Source organism: Cydia fagiglandana, chromosome 2, assembly GCF_963556715.1.
Source record: "Cydia fagiglandana chromosome 2, ilCydFagi1.1, whole genome shotgun sequence".
Classification (NCBI taxonomy): Eukaryota; Metazoa; Arthropoda; class Insecta; order Lepidoptera; family Tortricidae; genus Cydia; species Cydia fagiglandana.
The window spans coordinates 26,753,961-26,767,309 of NC_085933.1; the positions used below are offsets into that span (position 1 = coordinate 26,753,961).

A 13,349-nucleotide genomic window follows, 5' to 3' on the forward strand; every position below is an offset into this window, starting at 1 on the left:
GGAGTTTGTAGTTTACCAACCGTAAAGGGGTTTTTCTTTTATTATACCACATTGGTGGCAAATAAGCATACAGTCCGTCTGATGGTAAGTTGTTACCGTAGCCTTTGGACGCCTGCAACTCCAGGGTGGATACAAGCGCGCTGCCGACTGCCCAAAGATTCAATAACTTTGTTTTAAAATATGAGGCTTATATCGGCGTTTTTTTTAATACCACGTCAGTGGCAAACAAGCAGACGACCTCGCCTGACAGTAAGCAGTCACCGTAGCCCATGGACGCCTGCGAATTCTATTGTTACCACGGATGCATTTTTATTTGCGGTTGGTTTTGTCGCTTGTGCTTATCAAATGTATGGAGTTTGTAGTTTACCGACCGCAAAAAGATCCAGATTTTTTTTTTTATATACTACGTCGGTGGCAAACAAGCATCCGGCTCACCTGATGGTAAGCAGCCACCGTAGCCTTTGGACGCTTGCAAGTTCAGACTTTTGAAACCTATACATCATCATCATCATCATCATCATTATTATCATTAGACCCTCAGGAAAACCTCGACAGGGGACACCTCCGGCCCCCCTGCTCATGTAGTATTTAGGGTTTCTAGCACACTTATTTACGGTTGATTTTGTCTCTTTTGGTTATCAAATGTAGTTTGTAGTTTGCAGACTGCAAAAAGGCCCAGATTTTTTTTTTTTTAATAATACGTCGGTGGCAAACAAGCATCCGGCTCACATGATGGTAAGCAGTCAACGTAGCCTATGGATGCCTGCAACTTTAGAGTTGTTACATGCGCGTTGCCGACTGCAAAAAGGTTCAATAAGTTTTTTTCTTTTTTTATATACCACGTCGGTGGCAAACAAGCACACGGCCCGTCTGGTAGTGAGCAGTCACCGTAGCCTATGGACGCCTGCAATTTCGAGATGTTACATGCGCGTTGCCGATCGTTGAGATGTAGACCGTGACGTTCGAAAACAAAAAGTCGTATGTGACTGTAAACTTCCATTCACCGTAGAATTTGACAGATAGAGAGAGTTTGAATTAAGTATTGTAACCTTAGTCAGATAATGAAGCTTATTTGAAAGATTATTAACTCTAAGTACTAGAAATAAAGTAGATTTTACTAATGCTGTAATTCTGTAATGCGACATGGTCATGAAACTCGTGCGATGTTGGGGGTATACTCTTCAATCTTTTCAATCGGAATGGTCAGAGGTCAGAGTTCAGAGGTCAGAAAGTCCGTGAGGGACAGAACATACGCAAAGTGAAGAAATTGAAAACACGTTTTAATATACCTGACAACATATCAAGCATAACCTACGTAACTTGGTCGGGTTATTTGTTACCTAACATAAACCATACTAAATTCACTGTGGGGAATTAAAAAAAAATGTGAGTGTGTGACACGGACAAACAATAATAACGCTTTCTCTGCTACTCCTACTGAAAGATTACATAAGACTATCTCGTTTGGTCATTTCCCCCTCCCAGTCCCTCCCCCCACCAGTTCCAATTATAATATCATAAATGAGATCACAATACCTGCAACCTGTAACTGACGCATACGCTTTCTAAAATTAATTAAAAAATCAGAAAATAACAATGGAGTACGTCATTGAACTCGTTGCGAGGCTGTGGTTTAGTAACAAGGGGTTAGGGTACAATTATAAATGTGGAGATAGCGACGAAACAAATATTGCATTCATCTCATCAATCGAGGCGCTGGCACCTGACGTGGACATTTACAAGTGGGAGGCGGCCCGGATCGATCTCAAGAAGCTTCTGGAGGAGAGGAGCATCCTTCAGTTACACTCGGGATACCATGCGGAGGGGCTTTTGCTGGAGGTGCTAAGAAAACACAACATTAGATCATTCCTCTCCGTGCCTCTTAAACAGAAAACTTTAATCTGGAAAGACGCGGGGGTGTGGTTCGTAGAGGTGACCAACCCGAAAATCATCAAGAGAACTTATGTGTTTTTTGACTTCGAATAAGTGTACGTCTGTGTATGTCTGAAATAAAAAAATGTTTAAAAGTGAATGACTATTTATTTATTTACCAATCATTTAGGTATTTTATAATGTTCCCAATGCGAGTACAAAAAAAATGCAAAAGCTGGTTTTTCAAAATTCGTTGTTAAGGGGCTCCTTGGCGCTAATGACATTCGATCTGAATCCTTTAGTTTTCTAATGTTTTTAAAGTGAGAACTTCTTTAGCGGCGTTGGGCACTTTCTGAGACAGCGATCACGTGATCGTAACGTTTAGATGGCCACTCAAATAGATGGCAATTAAATCAATAAAGAAAAACTCAATGACATTACATGAAAAAGGTTCTAATCTTGTACGGGTTGAAATACGAGGATCTCACAGTTACATTCAAACTTTATATCACTCAAATATAATTCAATAAAGCTACATCTTGATGAAATCGCTAATAAAAGTGAACTCTAGTAATGGTGAATAAAACTCAAAATATCATGATCAAATATATTTAGATGCGAGATCTGCAAGGTAACTTTACAATTTCTATTCGAATTTTAAAGAATTAACTGTACAAATTTGAATTTTAAACAAGCTCACTGACCAGCAATTTCGGACTAAAGTTTTTCAATAGAAAGGAGGATACATAGTGCTGCAGACATTTTGGCCTAGTCATTGAGTTTTCACTTCTGTCGGCACTCCCGGAGTGCAAACCGTTGTTTTTTTGTAGCTATAATAGCAACGACTTTTAGCAATATAGTATGCCATATTTACTTCAAAGTTCATTGTCTTCGAGATATTCGACATCAAGTTGAACAATTTTAGGTCAACAACCTGGTTTTCAGGCCATAGCTTTTGTGTTAATTATTTTAAAATTTACATCTCTGACCAGTTTTTAGAGACGTCAAAGACAAACCCAAATATGCAGATTTCGTACATGTAAGATCCTTCACAGCAATCCAGCTACGAAAAAAGTGTTATTTTTAGACAATGTTTAAAAAAATCATAAAAAAATAAGTATTCATTAGTTTCAAAATCCGGTAGACAAGAATGGAGATTAAAGATTGAAGAATCGGTAGCCATTTGTCTTATAATTCTATCTGAAGTGTAAATGTAGAAGTAACGGCTCAAACCTTGTCAAATATCGATGAAAACCGCGGGGAGCCCCTTAAGGTGAGGTTGTGTAGAGCAATGTTTCAGAGTTACTAAGCGTGTGTCATCATCGCCGTTAAAATATATCAAGTCTCGATTTCAAACAAAAACAAGACCTAACCTAATCAAAGCAAGTGCTATACCATCTACATATTATGCATAGTAGGTTCTGCCATCTTGTGGGTCCCATTGGAAGCATAAACGTCACATTTACGTCTCACGCCAAAAATCAGATGGCTCCTATGCTGTATAGTTCATGCATGCTCCCTATTGTCAGTTCAGTACGGTGGCGCTTAAGCAATGTCAATGTGAAAACAAATCCGTTTAAAATTACAAGGAGGGATTTCATATCATCGCTAAGTAGGCGAAAGTGTGTCTGTCTGTCTGTCTGTCTGTCTGTCTGTTACCTCTTCACGCTTAAGCCGCTGAACCGATTTAGTTGAAATTTGGTATAGAGATAGTTCGAGTCCTGGGGAAAATCAGGGATATCATTCCTGAAGAGAGTGCAAAGGCGGGTGGAATTGAAAGGGTTAATGGCATTGCCTAATAATTGAAGTAAGCAATGAGCATATTGAATGATTGCTATTAGCATTATCCAGGCGCTATACCTACTTTAGCTGCTGTCACTAATTCCACGCAGAAGAAGTCGCGGGCAAAAGCTAGTATTTCAATATTTTCGCTAGGATTTTTTGATTGTTTAGTACAAAAATCAACTTTACTTAAATGTAATAAGGTTGACATCTGTTGCGGGGTAGCAGAACTTCTGTGATTGTAGCTCAACTATGCGACGCTAGATGGGCTACTCGTATCTTCAAAAATAAAAATCGTAGATGCAATTTCGACATAATTTTCTTTACTGTAAAGTTCAAATTATTGTAATGGGCTAGGGCTCATAGGATAATCTCTTTCGAAATAAGAAAATATGGTCAATCATCCTTTAGATAGCGTTGCGTTTGTAGTAGTGTGCATGTTGACGACATAGGTTTCCAGACCGCAGGGAAGCATCATATATTTGTTAATGCCTGGAAGATTGAGGCCTGTCTGCCCATGCTGATGCTAGCTCTGAGCTTATTGAATTGCCTTTCTTGGAACTCTTCAACGTACTTTCGGTCATTGGTTCATTTGTCTTAGAGTTTGGTAAAATGACATTCGGTGTATATGTTCAGTGGGCATGCTAAGGGTTATATTTGCAAAAACCCAGGTGTTGAGTTTGGTTAATGCTTGAGAGCTCCATGTGCATTTGGCCTGTTTAGTGTCCATATTATGCAGACGCACTGCTTGCCACCATTTGAATATTGTCTTTAGAGCTCTTTGCATTAGGTTGGATATCGTGTGGAAGAAGAAGTTTTGGGTAGAAACGATGTTAGACTAATAATGGACTGACGGATATAGGCAGTCAGTAGTCCTTTTTCCCTGCTTTTGCTATGAAGTTTACCTTGACCCGAGTCCAATTATCTGGTACGATTCACCACGCGAAACTTGCTCTGAATATTATGGCCAGATGCAGATTGCTGTAAAAGCGCCGCTGATTTAAATCAAAAAGTTTGGTCTAAAGATGTTTGTTGCTATATTCCAGTCGATATTGCGTGCCACTGTGGATTCGAGGATTCCTATGGGCGCAAAGCTGTGTTTATTACTGGTTGAGTATGAACCGGGGAAGTGGGTGTCTCTGAGCAAGTTCCTCTTCCGTGTTCATAAATGTGCCATCTAGTGTTTAAGGAGACCGAGATAGTTGGTTGGTGTCTTGGAGAGTATTATGTAAGTTCATGCTCCTTTATGAGTTTGGGCAATATCAGGAGGCACCCCGTACGATTGCCCTGTCTAGACGGAACCACAGTAAAAAAAGTAACAGTGAACCGACGCCCTTGATGATTGCGTTAATGCAGACACCTCATAAGAACACAGTAGGGTTGTGACAGACTTTAACACAACTGCCCATAAGACAAAGAACATTTCAAATAAGACCCGCTAGCCCTGTAAGTGGTACCGAGCTACTAACAATGGCAATGTATGCAACTCGGGTGCGCGCGGCAACAGAACAAGTCACAACAGAACAGGTCACAACAGAACAGATCATAACAGATCAGGTTAGAACAGAACAGATCACAACAGAACAGCTCTCAACAGAACAGGTTAGAACAGAAAAAGATAGAACAGAACAGAACAAGATAGAACAGAACAGAACAAGATAGAACAGAACAGATCACAACAGAACAGGTTTTGGAATTGATCTGTTTTAATTGTTAACAGAATGGGTATGGTACTACGCGTATCATAGAGCATTGACTGAATATAATAAACAAATATGGGAGGCAAAAATAAGATAATGGAGAAGGTTCCGTCTAGACAGGGCAATCGTACGGGGTGCCTCCTGATATTGCCCAAACTCATAAAGGAGCATGAACTTACATAATACTCTCCAAGACACCAACCAACTATCTCGGTCTCCTTAAACACTAGATGGCACATTTATGAACACGGAAGAGGAACTTGCTCAGAGACACCCACTTCCCCGGTTCATACTCAACCAGTAATAAACACAGCTTTGCGCCCATAGGAATCCTCGAATCCACAGTGGCACGCAATATCGACTGGAATATAGCAACAAACATCTTTAGACCAAACTTTTTGATTTAAATCAGCGGCGCTTTTACAGCAATCTGCATCTGGCCATAATATTCAGAGCAAGTTTCGCGTGGTGAATCGTACCAGATAATTGGACTCGGGTCAAGGTAAACTTCATAGCAAAAGCAGGGAAAAAGGACTACTGACAGCCTATATCCGTCAGTCCATTATTAGTCTAACATCGTTTCTACCCAAAACTTCTTCTTCCACACGATATCCAACCTAATGCAAAGAGCTCTAAAGACAATATTCAAATGGTGGCAAGCAGTGCGTCTGCATAATATGGACACTAAACAGGCCAAATGCACATGGAGCTCTCAAGCATTAACCAAACTCAACACCTGGGTTTTTGCAAATATAACCCTTAGCATGCCCACTGAACATATACACCGAATGTCATTTTACCAAACTCTAAGACAAATGAACCAATGACCGAAAGTACGTTGAAGAGTTCCAAGAAAGGCAATTCAATAAGCTCAGAGCTAGCATCAGCATGGGCAGACAGGCCTCAATCTTCCAGGCATTAACAAATATATGATGCTTCCCTGCGGTCTGGAAACCTATGTCGTCAACATGCACACTACTACAAACGCAACGCTATCTAAAGGATGATTGACCATATTTTCTTATTTCGAAAGAGATTATCCTATGAGCCCTAGCCCATTACAATAATTTGAACTTTACAGTAAAGGAAATTATGTCGAAATTGCATCTACGATTTTTATTTTTGAAGATACGAGTAGCCCATCTAGCGTCGCATAGTTGAGCTACAATCACAGAAGTTCTGCTACCCCGCAACAGATGTCAACCTTATTACATTTAAGTAAAGTTGATTTTTGTACTAAACAATCAAAAAATCCTAGCGAAAATATTGAAATACTAGCTTTTGCCCGCGACTTCTTCTGCGTGGAATTAGTGACAGCAGCTAAAGTAGGTATAGCGCCTGGATAATGCTAATAGCAATCATTCAATATGCTCATTGCTTACTTCAATTATTAGGCAATGCCATTAACCCTTTCAATTCCACCCGCCTTTGCACTCTCTTCAGGAATGATATCCCTGATTTTCCCCAGGACTCGAACTATCTCTATACCAAATTTCAACTAAATCGGTTCAGCGGCTTAAGCGTGAAGAGGTAACAGACAGACAGACAGACAGACAGACACACTTTCGCCTACTTAGCGATGATATGAAATCCCTCCTTGTAATTTTAAACGGATTTGTTTTCACATTGACATTGCTTAAGCGCCACCGTACTGAACTGACAATAGGGAGCATGCATGAACTATACAGCATAGGAGCCATCTGATTTTTGGCGTGAGACGTAAATGTGACGTTTATGCTTCCAATGGGACCCACAAGATGGCAGAACCTACTATGCATAATATGTAGATGGTATAGCACTTGCTTTGATTAGGTTAGGTCTTGTTTTTGTTTGAAATCGAGACTTGATATATTTTAACGGCGATGATGACACACGCTTAGTAACTCTGAAACATTGCTCTACACAACCTCACCTTAAGGGGCTCCCCGCGGTTTTCATCGATATTTGACAAGGTTTGAGCCGTTACTTCTACATTTACACTTCAGATAGAATTATAAGACAAATGGCTACCGATTCTTCAATCTTTAATCTCCATTCTTGTCTACCGGATTTTGAAACTAATGAATACTTATTTTTTTATGATTTTTTTAAACATTGTCTAAAAATAACACTTTTTTCGTAGCTGGATTGCTGTGAAGGATCTTACATGTACGAAATCTGCATATTTGGGTTTGTCTTTGACGTCTCTAAAAACTGGTCAGAGATGTAAATTTTAAAATAATTAACACAAAAGCTATGGCCTGAAAACCAGGTTGTTGACCTAAAATTGTTCAACTTGATGTCGAATATCTCGAAGACAATGAACTTTGAAGTAAATATGGCATACTATATTGCTAAAAGTCGTTGCTATTATAGCTACAAAAAAACAACGGTTTGCACTCCGGGAGTGCCGACAGAAGTGAAAACTCAATGACTAGGCCAAAATGTCTGCAGCACTATGTATCCTCCTTTCTATTGAAAAACTTTAGTCCGAAATTGCTGGTCAGTGAGCTTGTTTAAAATTCAAATTTGTACAGTTAATTCTTTAAAATTCGAATAGAAATTGTAAAGTTACCTTGCAGATCTCGCATCTAAATATATTTGATCATGATATTTTGAGTTTTATTCACCATTACTAGAGTTCACTTTTATTAGCGATTTCATCAAGATGTAGCTTTATTGAATTATATTTGAGTGATATAAAGTTTGAATGTAACTGTGAGATCCTCGTATTTCAACCCGTACAAGATTAGAACCTTTTTCATGTAATGTCATTGAGTTTTTCTTTATTGATTTAATTGCCATCTATTTGAGTGGCCATCTAAACGTTACGATCACGTGATCGCTGTCTCAGAAAGTGCCCAACGCCGCTAAAGAAGTTCTCACTTTAAAAACATTAGAAAACTAAAGGATTCAGATCGAATGTCATTAGCGCCAAGGAGCCCCTTAACAACGAATTTTGAAAAACCAGCTTTTGCATTTTTTTTGTACTCGCATTGGGAACATTATAAAATACCTAAATGATTGGTAAATAAATAAATAGTCATTCACTTTTAAACATTTTTTTATTTCAGACATACACAGACGTACACTTATTCGAAGTCAAAAAACACATAAGTTCTCTTGATGATTTTCGGGTTGGTCACCTCTACGAACCACACCCCCGCGTCTTTCCAGATTAAAGTTTTCTGTTTAAGAGGCACGGAGAGGAATGATCTAATGTTGTGTTTTCTTAGCACCTCCAGCAAAAGCCCCTCCGCATGGTATCCCGAGTGTAACTGAAGGATGCTCCTCTCCTCCAGAAGCTTCTTGAGATCGATCCGGGCCGCCTCCCACTTGTAAATGTCCACGTCAGGTGCCAGCGCCTCGATTGATGAGATGAATGCAATATTTGTTTCGTCGCTATCTCCACATTTATAATTGTACCCTAACCCCTTGTTACTAAACCACAGCCTCGCAACGAGTTCAATGACGTACTCCATTGTTATTTTCTGATTTTTTAATTAATTTTAGAAAGCGTATGCGTCAGTTACAGGTTGCAGGTATTGTGATCTCATTTATGATATTATAATTGGAACTGGTGGGGGGAGGGACTGGGAGGGGGAAATGACCAAACGAGATAGTCTTATGTAATCTTTCAGTAGGAGTAGCAGAGAAAGCGTTATTATTGTTTGTCCGTGTCACACACTCACATTTTTTTTTAATTCCCCACAGTGAATTTAGTATGGTTTATGTTAGGTAACAAATAACCCGACCAAGTTACGTAGGTTATGCTTGATATGTTGTCAGGTATATTAAAACGTGTTTTCAATTTCTTCACTTTGCGTATGTTCTGTCCCTCACGGACTTTCTGACCTCTGAACTCTGACCTCTGACCATTCCGATTGAAAAGATTGAAGAGTATACCCCCAACATCGCACGAGTTTCATGACCATGTCGCATTACAGAATTACAGCATTAGTAAAATCTACTTTATTTCTAGTACTTAGAGTTAATAATCTTTCAAATAAGCTTCATTATCTGACTAAGGTTACAATACTTAATTCAAACTCTCTCTATCTGTCAAATTCTACGGTGAATGGAAGTTTACAGTCACATACGACTTTTTGTTTTCGAACGTCACGGTCTACATCTCAACGATCGGCAACGCGCATGTAACATCTCGAAATTGCAGGCGTCCATAGGCTACGGTGACTGCTCACTACCAGACGGGCCGTGTGCTTGTTTGCCACCGACGTGGTATATAAAAAAAGAAAAAAACTTATTGAACCTTTTTGCAGTCGGCAACGCGCATGTAACAACTCTAAAGTTGCAGGCATCCATAGGCTACGTTGACTGCTTACCATCATGTGAGCCGGATGCTTGTTTGCCACCGACGTATTATTAAAAAAAAAAAAATCTGGGCCTTTTTGCAGTCTGCAAACTACAAACTACATTTGATAACCAAAAGAGACAAAATCAACCGTAAATAAGTGTGCTAGAAACCCTAAATACTACATGAGCAGGGGGGCCGGAGGTGTCCCCTGTCGAGGTTTTCCTGAGGGTCTAATGATAATAATGATGATGATGATGATGATGATGTATAGGTTTCAAAAGTCTGAACTTGCAAGCGTCCAAAGGCTACGGTGGCTGCTTACCATCAGGTGAGCCGGATGCTTGTTTGCCACCGACGTAGTATATAAAAAAAAAAATCTGGATCTTTTTGCGGTCGGTAAACTACAAACTCCATACATTTGATAAGCACAAGCGACAAAACCAACCGCAAATAAAAATGCATCCGTGGTAACAATAGAATTCGCAGGCGTCCATGGGCTACGGTGACTGCTTACTGTCAGGCGAGGTCGTCTGCTTGTTTGCCACTGACGTGGTATTAAAAAAAACGCCGATATAAGCCTCATATTTTAAAACAAAGTTATTGAATCTTTGGGCAGTCGGCAGCGCGCTTGTATCCACCCTGGAGTTGCAGGCGTCCAAAGGCTACGGTAACAACTTACCATCAGACGGACTGTATGCTTATTTGCCACCAATGTGGTATAATAAAAGAAAAACCCCTTTACGGTTGGTAAACTACAAACTCCATACATTTGATAAGCACAAGCGACAAAACCAACCGCAAATAAAAGTGCATCCGTGTAAACTATTGAATTCGCAGGCGTCCATGGGCTACGGTGACTGCTTACTGTCAGGTGGGGTCGTCTGCTTGTTTGCCACTGACGTGGTATTAAAAAAAACGCCGATATAAGCCTCATATTTTAAAACAAAGTTATTGAATCTTTGGGCAGTCGGCAGCGCGCTTGTATCCACCCTGGAGTTGCAGGCGTCCAAAGGCTACGATAACAACTTACCATCAGACGGACTGTATGCTTATTTGCCACCAATGTGGTATAATAAAAGAAAAACCCCTTTACGGTTGGTAAACTACAAACTCCATACATTTGATAAGCACAAGCGACAAAACCAACCGCAAATAAAAGTGCATCCGTGTAAACTATAGAATTCGCAGGCGTTCATAGGCTACGGTGACTGCTTACTGCCAGGCGGGGTCGTCTGCTTGTTTGCCACTGACGTGGTATTAACAAAAAACGCCGATATATGTCTCATATTTTAAAACAAACATGATGGGCCTTTTTGCAATTTCATAGCGGATGTTTTTGGAACTAACTAGCGGTGTCCACTGACGAGGCGCCACTAGCGACATCTATATTGTTAAGCGAATCGATAGTCTGTCAAGCCGGATATGTCAGAAGCAATGTAAAGCAAACTAAAGTATGGTAACCCTAGGAAACGAACAAAAGGCAGGAATGTACATCGAACAGCGATGAAATGTAAACAAAACAGTTCCACAGATAAGATATAAATGACACACGATTTTCGAACTATTCAAACGTAGTGTTGGTAGCCCACGATTTTTCAAATTTGCCGCCTTTTTCTACTGACTAGATTTGCTTGACCAAGATTAATTAACTTACCATGAACCCCCTCTGACTCTGCGGACTTTTTTAGAAATACTCAGACGGCTGCTCATCTATACATATCATAGCGGATGGTTTTAGAACTAACGTTGCGCATACATACAGTCGCCCTCTGGCGGGGAAAGTTTAGAACTAACGTTGCGCATACATACTGTCGCCCTCAGGCGGGGCTAGCGGGGATTTTTGGAACTAACGTTGCGCATACATACTGTCGCCCTCTGGCGGGCCTGGCGGGGATTTTTGGAACTAACTAGCGGTGTCCACCGACGAAGGCGCCACTAGGGATATCTATTCATTTAAGCGATTCAACAACTCACATACAAAGTGGAGACATCTATTCATTTCATAGCGGATGGTTTTGAAACTAACGTTGCGCATACATACTGTCGCCCTCTGGCAGGAGAATTTTAGAACTAACGTTGCGCATACATACTGTCGCCCTCAGGCAGGGCTGGTGGGGATTTTTGGAACTAACGTTGCGCATACATACTGTCGCCCTCTGGCGGGGGCTTTTTAGAACTAACCTTGCGCATACATACTGTCGCCCTCCAGCGGGGCTGGCGGAAATTTTAGGAACTAACGTTGCGCATACATACTGTCGCCCCCAGGCGGGGCTGGTGGGGATTTTTAGAACTAACGTTGCGCATACATACTGTCGCCCCCAGGCAGGGCTGGCGGATAATTTTGGAACTAACGTTACGCATACATACTGTCGCCCTCAGGCAGGGCTGGCGGGGATTTTTGGAACTAACGTTGTGCATACATACTGTCGCCCCCAGGCAGGGCTGGTGGAGATTTTTAGAACTAACGTTGCGCATACATACTGTCGCCCTCTGGCGGGAGAATTTTAGAACTAACGTTGCGCATACATACTGTCGCCCTCAGGCAGGGCTGGTGGGGATTTTTGGAACTAACGTTGCGCATACATACTGTCGCCCCCAGGCAGGGCTGGTGAGGATTTTTGGAACTAACGTTGCGCATACATACTGTCGCCCTCTGGCGGGGGATTTTTAGAACTAACCTTGCGCATACATACTGTCGCCCTCCAGCGGGGCTGGCGGAAATTTTAGGAACTAACGTTGCGCATACACAGTGGCGCCTCTAGCGGGGAGTAGAGTGAACTAACCAGCGGCGCATACATACTGTCGCCCTCCGGCGGGGCTGGCCGATATTTTTGGAACTAACGTTGCGCATACATACTGTCGCCCCCAGGCAGGGCTGGTGGGGATTTTTAGAACTAACGTTGCGCATACATACTGTCGCCCCCAGGCAGGGCTGGCGGGGATTTTTGGAACTAACGTTGCGCATACATACTGTCGCCCCCAGGCAGGGCTGGTGGGGATTTTTAGAACTAACGTTACGCATACACAGTGGCGCCTCTAGCGGGGAGTAGAGTGAACTAACCAGCGGCGCATACATACTGTCGCCCTCTGGCGGGGCTGGCGGATATTTTCGGAACTAACGTTGCGCATAGACAGTGGCGCCTCTAGCGGGGAGTAGGGTGAACTAACCAGTGGCGCCATCTAGCGGAGACCTTTGGAACTAACGCTGCGCATACACAGTGGCGCCATCTAGCGGGGAGTAGGGTGAACTAACCAGTGGCGCCATCTAGCGGAGACCTTTGGAACTAACGTTGCGCATAGACAGTGGCGCCATCTAGCGGGGAGTAGGGTGAACTAAATTGTCACTACCTTACGCATACATACTGGCGCCCTCTATCGAAAAAGTTGTGGCCGAAAAGCGGCACAAACACACTACTTCTATTCGAAGTTTAAACGATTAACGCTACAAATTTAAGCTCACTGGCCAGCAATTTAGGAACTAAAGTTTTTCAATAGAAAGGAGGATGGGTCAATTATACATAGTGCTGCAGACATTTTGGACTAGTCATAGAGTTTTCACTTCTGTCGGCACTCCCGGAGTGCAACCCGTTGTTTTTTTTAAATCAGTAACTATTATTTACTTATGAAAGCAAAATAATGTAAACAATCGTATATGATTCATATAATTGTTACATATTTGCCGTGACTTATTAATCAAAAGT

At 41.4% G+C, this 13,349-nt stretch overlaps 1 protein-coding gene across 1 annotated transcript in view; it reads left to right on the top strand.

Moving 5' to 3' along the window:
- LOC134679533 (juvenile hormone epoxide hydrolase-like) overlaps window positions 1-13,349 on the top strand; it is a 331,027-nt gene that overhangs the window by 67,690 nt on the left and 249,988 nt on the right. The gene's annotated exons all lie outside the window — the stretch shown is intronic.